The 7,516-nt window shown below is 40.9% G+C and overlaps 1 non-coding gene across 1 annotated transcript; it reads left to right on the plus strand.

Moving 5' to 3' along the window:
* Positions 1-6,658: 6,658 nt before the first annotated feature.
* LOC130466577 (small nucleolar RNA R71) lies at positions 6,659-6,765 on the plus strand. The gene has a single exon (XR_008926772.1). It is a non-coding gene; the product is annotated as a small nucleolar RNA R71 (small nucleolar RNA).
* The last annotated feature ends 751 nt before the right edge of the window (positions 6,766-7,516 follow it).

Consider the following 7,516-nt stretch of genomic DNA (forward strand, 5'->3'; position numbering starts at 1 on the left):
AGTTATGAATGCTTTAACTAAGTATAAAGCTAGGCTGTTATCACTAGAGTTAAGCATGAAGGACCTTGAAGAGGTGCCTTCACCTTATGTCACATGGCAATGCCAAGATTTTAGCAAAAATTCAGTATCTCTTGAAACAGAATAAAGCTAAAAGTTACATGGATGGATTTTAAAATGCGAATGGTTTTTGCATTACAATCAATCATGTATAATGTGGTATATAGGTCGCCAAGATAACTCGTGAACATTGGATCGTGACGAGTTTATACCAATCTCTATTGATCTGGATCAAAGATCATTGGAACAGTATCAAGAACATCCAATACATTTGGAGATGTAGGATGAGCACTTGATAAGAGGAAGTGAAGATAACTAAAGTTTTGATGCTACATGCATTTGCCTAAGCAAAAGTTGAATCTTGTTGTTAGGCAAACCACAAACAAACCCGGGCAATTAGGCGTCGTGATTAAAAGGTGGTTACATAGGTTCTAAACCATATGTGATGCATGGGAAACTGAATCAATGATTAGTTTCCAAGTTCTCAGTTGAAAGATGTATCTCCCACATCTATGTGAACTGGTTGGAGCATTCCAAAAGGGAAGCATCATTTGAAATTCTACATAATTCAAATGAATTCATTGTTGCCTAAGAAGCAATAAAAGGGCCGGAATTGTTTTTAGTGGGAGTTCTTCAATGAACTCTGGTTGATCACAAGTCTGCTACCTGGATGATTTTCTATTTTAGATATGATTATCATTTTAAACAGCAACGAAATACTAGATCATTCTAGAAACATATTCAAAGATCTTTTCATCTTACATCGAAAGGCTTTCGATAGAAAAGATGCTAAGGATAGCAAAGTACGATAAACTAAACCTCTGCATTGAATGATACACAACATTCATATGCAGATATGGAATCAAATTTGAGTTCCATGAATGTTTTAAGTATTGGGTGAAAGGCCTATATCTATAAAACATTAAATGCTTGATTTTGGGTTAGAGGCCCACAAATTGGTAAGCATTTGGTTTAAACATTTATCATTTATGAAATTATATTTCATAGTTCATTTAATCTTGGTTTAGTATTAAATGATAAGTCCATGTGATTCAAATCATTCAAATGGGATGTCAAGATGGATTCTTCGACAAATAAACACCCATAAGTGAACTTGAATATTGAAGTCACAAAGGATCCCTAATCCAGGTCATTGAAAGGTGGACGGCCAATGACTAATGAAGATTAGATTGCAAGTAGATTACTTAGTTCTGTTTCTTGAACTAGAGTGACTGGATGTCAGAATCTTTTGCATAGATACTTATTGGATCTTGTATCGGATTGACCATGAGAACACTTTAAGAGATTAAAGTCATGTCATAGGTAGTTCTCATTAATGGTGATTAGAAACCGTTCCTCAGAACATGAGCGATTATGTCTGCTCGTTTGAGAATTAGTTTGCTTTGATACTAGCTAAAAGTCGCACCGTAAAAGGAGGCTATAAAAGCAGTTATTGGGCGTACTATGAATCAAAGTGAGTGTTCATAGATTGCAAGAATGGATTGTCCTCCTATCTTTGATAGGATATGGTGTTGTTGTGTAATAAGGCCTCTCGGAGAGTTAGATACTGTAAAATGCATGGCCGTGCTCAGAATGGTTAGGCTTAACCTTCTGCAAAAGTTTGACAGTTGAACTCTGTAATCCGAGAAACACTTCTGGACCTAATAAGGATGGCTTGGATCTTACCTTATGTTCAGTAAGTAACACTAAGTGACAAAGGAATGTGAATGCACACTTGTCTGAATGACAAGTGGGAGATTGAAGGAAATATGTCCTTCACCCAAGGTGCATTAAGTCTAATACCAAGGTTCAGATTAATTGCAAACAATTAATTCAGTGAGATCAAGTGATCGGAACAGCTAGCTGGAGCAATGCTTCCGATCAGTGAGTTCTAATGAATATTAAGCTCACAACTTACTCTTGACTGAACCTACAAGGTCACACCAATGGCATGTAACAGATCACCGGATTAAATGAATCGAAAATTCATTTAATAGCTTTTCGGGAATTAGTTCGGAAAAACATAATATACGATATGACGTTGGATCGGAATCGTATATCGTATCGCGAATATTCGTAAGCTGGGCAAAACGAATAATCGTATCGTACGACGGTGATTCGTCGAATACGATACGATAAATAATAGCCGTAAGGTATTAGTCGCGAATACGAGCCGCAATGGAATTGCCGGCCCGTCGAGCCAAGCACGCATGCGCGCGAGGCCCAACGAGCCAGCAAGATTGCGTGCAGCAACGAGCCAGCTGTGAGGGGGTCGAAAAAGCACGAGGCTAATGCGTGACCTCGTCCCTCGTGGGTGTGACGATTCTTTTTATTCAATCAAGTGTAATTGGATTTTCTGTGAGTTTACACCCAATTGACTAATAATATAGGAGTCGCCATTCAGTTTTTAACGACAATGAGAAAAACTGACAAAACCCGGTTATCGTGACATAAAGGGAGTGCAATTATGTTTGACCACGACGGCCGTAGGTTCCCTTGTGATCCCTGGTGTGGGGATCTCTCAACATACACCCGCAAGGTAGAGATTGAGGGTTCGGGGGACTGTAAATACCGAGAGGAGTACTTCGCTCGTCGATAACTCCAGAGGCAGGATATCCTTACTAGCTCAACATAAATAATTGAAGGGACATGCGTTAACTATTAAACTAATCTGAGTTGATTTTAGCAATATGCAACATATAATACTAATTCGATCGTGATTATCTGATTTAAATAGCATTAAGGGACCTAGCATGATAATCCGATTTCCCAAAAATATTATATTTGTTAGGCGTGATAGAACAATCAGATTTAGTTAGTTTAACAGTTCATAAAAAAGGCGAGGAAAGCAATTAAATCATCGAAAAGGGACACATTACGACGCACCCTTGAGAGGTGCATCACGGTTCTCAGAAAACTAACCACTTTGACTTTGCTATTTCTCCTTTTTATTTAACGAATCTCAATTATGGGACAGGATACGTTCTGTTCGATTTATGGATCGATTGCGGCAGAACGCGTGAACAATTTCGCAGCGAGAGGCTTAGGCTAAGGGTTGGAGTCAATACTCAAAATAATAATTGTGTGTTGTGTGTGTCCTTTTCACGTCGAATTTAGGGGTCTATTTATAGGGAAGAGTTCGTGGAAAGATAGAATTGCAGAGTTCTAATCCACAAAGAATTAAGAAAAAACACGTACCCAGGTATTTTCAGCGCCCAGGCTTGGGCGCCGAAGATTTCGGCGCCCAGAGCCAGGCGTTGAAAATAGGGTATGGGCTGTTTTCTTTAGTCAGATTCGGATTCCTGAAATCCGTAGAGTTTGAGACTTAATCGAGTCTTTTAGCGCGTATCAATTTTATGACGGAATGCGTCTGGGCCCGTTACGAACTCTAGGCTCGTTAGGATTTTAATTAATACGTAACTCTTATTTCCGAATCATATTAGGAATAGGATTCTCGCAGTTTTCTATCTCATTTAGGATTTTTGTTGGAATGCAACACCTAATTCTGACAGGTTTCTATCCTTTATGATTTGCCACTTTTAGAAGCTACCTTTTACGGCAGTTACTATTTTTAGCAGGTTTCCATAAATAGCAGGTTTCGGGTGAAATGAAAAGGGGAATTGAGATTCGTTTATTTTATAGGAGATGCGTTTTCAAGTGGAGATTTATGCTTTCATCATCGAACCTTTCCCTTTCGGGAATGGGGACAAAAGTAGGTGTCTACACCAGCCCGCGGCACTGCATGTGCGCGCAGTTGGGCAGCAGCGCAACAAGCAAACAGCAAGGCCCGCGGCCCACTGGTGCGTTGCTTGGTTGTTGCACACATGGGCTTCGGTGAGGGTAGGCTTGTGTGGCCGGTTAGGGCTTGTGCCTTAGTCGGTTACACAAAATACCTTAGGGTTATATTCCACACTTACTAGATGTTTTTCCAATCAGAAAACCTAATTTAGAATACACATATCAAACCCTAAGGAAGAGAGAGAAAACCCTAAATTCTCTCTTAGCCTCCATGGATGTGTTCTTCCCAAAAAGCACAAACTCTTGAATGATTGTCTAAGCTAAGATTATCAAGACGGATCTGAACATGCCGGTGAACCAAGTAGAGGAACGACAAGTGGAGTTCTTTGTTCGTGTTCGTTGACAGATTATTGTGGAAAACATGCTTCGAATGTAAGTTTGCTTAATCTGTGCTTTATACATGTTTCCTGGCTTTGGGGATTGTTTCCGCACATGTTATTATGTTTAACTATATTCCCCAACACAGTTGTCCTCCCCCCTTCTTTGGCACTACCTAAACCGGACTCACCCACTTAGAATCAGACACATCATAGACAATACCCGCATCAAGCAATTTCATAACTTCAGCTTTTACTACATCTTGCATGACAGGGTTCAAACGACGCTGGGGTTGAATGCATGGTTTATGATTTTCATCTAGATGTATCCTATGCATACAAAAGTCAGGGCTTATACCCTTTAAATCATCAATACTGTACCCAATGGCCTTTTTGTGCTTTTTCAACACAATAAGAAGTTGGGATAACTGGTCTGCATTGAGTGCAGTACTGACGATTACAGGGCAAAGTTGTTCATCATCCAAAAACGCATATTTAAGGTTAGCAGGAAGAGGCTTAAGTTCGGGTTTCTTTACCTCTTTAACAAGAAAAACCGGCCGAACTAACCTCTTCAATTTGGTGCTCTCTGGTTCGGACCCTTCACCAACAAGAGCCAACTCTAGAGCATCCACTCCAGCACTCTAAGAACTGCTATCACCTGCAGAAGACTCACAACAAAGCACTACCTCCAAAGGATCTCTTTCGAGAACTTGGGAGACGTTATCACGCGTAATAAAATCAACCACATCAATTCGATAGCATTGTTCTTCCTCTAGCATGGGACTTTTTAAGGCACTATTCGGATTAAAAGTCACCTTATCATCCCCAACAGACAAGGTCAATTTCCCACTTTTAACATCAATGTCCGCCCCCGCCGTGTGAAGGAAGGGTCTACCTAAGATAATGGGAATTTGAGAATCCTCTTGCATGTCTAGTACCACAAAGTCTACAGGTGTATAGAATTTACCTACTCTAACAGGGACGTCCTCTAAAACACCTAAGGGGTATTTGACAAAACGGTCGGCCATTTGCAGAGTGATATTAGTAACCTTAAGCTCACCCATATTCAGTTTAGTACAGGCAGATAAAGGCATGACAGACACACTAGCACCTAGATCACATAAAGCTTTATCAATAAACACAGTGCCAATGTTACATGGGATGGAAAAACTCACGGGGTCTTTATGTTTAGGTGGAGACTTATTTTGCAAATAGGCACTACATTCCTCAGTAAAAGCTACAGTCTCTACCTCACAAAAAGCACGTTTCCTGGTCAAAATATCTTTCATGAATTTAGCATAAGCAGGAACCTGTAAAATCAATTCAGTAAAAGGAACCGTTACCTGCAAATTTTTGACCACTTCCAAGAATCTGCCAAACTGCTTGTCTAGCTTATTCTTGAGTTGCCGGTTTGGGAAGGGGAGTACAATAGGTGGTACTTGAATATCTGTCCCCTTCTTAACCTCAGTTGTAGCCTCATTCTCATTGACTACCTTTTTAGCTTCCTTACCATCCATGACTATCTCTGGGGCTTCCTCACTAACCAAACCACTAGTAGACACCCCAGAATCAACCTCAACTGGCATAGAAGGACCATCATAACCCCTACCACTCCTCAATGTAATTGCATTTGCAGTTTCCCTATTCTCGGGCTGTGAAGGAAGTTGGCCTGGGGGCCTCCCTGCAATAGTAGTAGCCATCTGAGCCAACTGTGTATCAATGATCTTGTTATGAGCAGTAAGAGCATTGATCTTTGCATCCTTTTCACTTAGAGATTTTTGCATTTGTAGCATCGTGTTTCTCATCTCTACTAGCATAGGGTCAGGCTGTGTGGCTTGAGGTTGTGGTGGTGGAGGTGATGTGTTTTGTCTAGGGAACCCAGGTGGTCCACTAGACTGTTGGTTGTAGTTGTTCCGTGGTTGGTAGGATTGTTGATGTGGGGGTTGGTAACTTGGTATGGTTGTTGTGGTGGATGTTGGACTTGGTGAGGGTTTTGGATATTGTTGCTCCTGTAGGACAATAGAGGGTTGTTTTTGTAGCCCTCATTGTAAGAGTTGGAGAATGGGTTATTTTGTTTGTAGGATTGGAATGCGTTACATTGTTCAATAGAGCTCCTACATTCCTGTGCATAATGACCAGACATTCCACAACTTTCACAAATAGTAGCGGGTTGGGCACTCATAGCAGCTACACTAACAGGTTGGGCAGATTGAGCATTTGCTGCTTGCATATTATCAAACTTATAATGTAAAGCAGTCAATTGGGCAGTTAATTGTTCTATAGAATTCAAATCATGCTTACCATCCTTATTAGATAGACCTCTAGGATTCCCATACTGGGCATTGTGAATGGCTATCTCCTCAATCACCTCCATAGCTCTGGGCACCTCAAGTTGCATGAATCTCCCACTGGCAGCTGAATCCAAAAGACATCTAGACTCATTACCCAGACCATTATAAAACTGCTGAATCAAGAACCAATCATCCAAACCATGGTGTGGGCGCTCTCTTTGCAAGTCCTTGAATCTCTCCCAAACCTCGAACAAACTCTCATATGCTTGTTGAGAGACACCTAATATCTGACCCCTTAGACGAGCCGTTTTCTCAGGTGGAAAATATTTAACATAGAAAGCAAGGGCCAAGGACTCCCAATTAGTGATTTTCAAAGCCGTCCTATTCAACCCATTAATCCACAACTTAGCCTTCCCACTCAGAGAGAATGGGAAGAGTATCTCCATAGTCTGCTCCGGAGTCAATCCCCTTTTCTTGATGGTGGAACAGTATTGGATGAAGGACTGAATGTGAAGATTCAGATCTTCACCTAGTTCCCCACCGTATTGGCGTCTCTCAATCATGTTAATCAATGCAGGCTCAATCTTGAAGGTCTCAGGTGCAATAGAAGGCATGATTTCCTTTGGTAGCACATACAGACTTGGCTTAGAATAGTCTGTAAGTCGTGGGGTAGGTGGCGGTAGTGGAGTTTCGTCACCCATCTCTATCTCTGAAACTGAATCTGTATCTTAAGGAAAAAGATCGCCAATATTATGATCAGAATCAGAGTAATTCCCACACTGTGCAATGAAAGTTCTTCGTCTACGAAAGGTTCTTTCGGGCACAGGATCGAATGGAGTAAGATTACTAGTACCTACGGTCCTGGGCATAGACAAAGAAACTACAAAATAATGTGAGATCCGGTCTCAAGGAACGTGAGTTCCTTGAGTAGTAACAAACAATAATCTAGGATAAACAATCAACAACAGAAAATAAAACCGTCTCCCCGGCAACGGCGCCAAAATTTGACAGGCTTAAGTCGTATCACCTAATCAAAATTAACCTAAATCCACT

Source organism: Spinacia oleracea, chromosome 1 (genome assembly GCF_020520425.1).
Source record: "Spinacia oleracea cultivar Varoflay chromosome 1, BTI_SOV_V1, whole genome shotgun sequence".
In the NCBI taxonomy this organism is placed as follows: domain Eukaryota; kingdom Viridiplantae; phylum Streptophyta; class Magnoliopsida; order Caryophyllales; family Amaranthaceae; genus Spinacia; species Spinacia oleracea.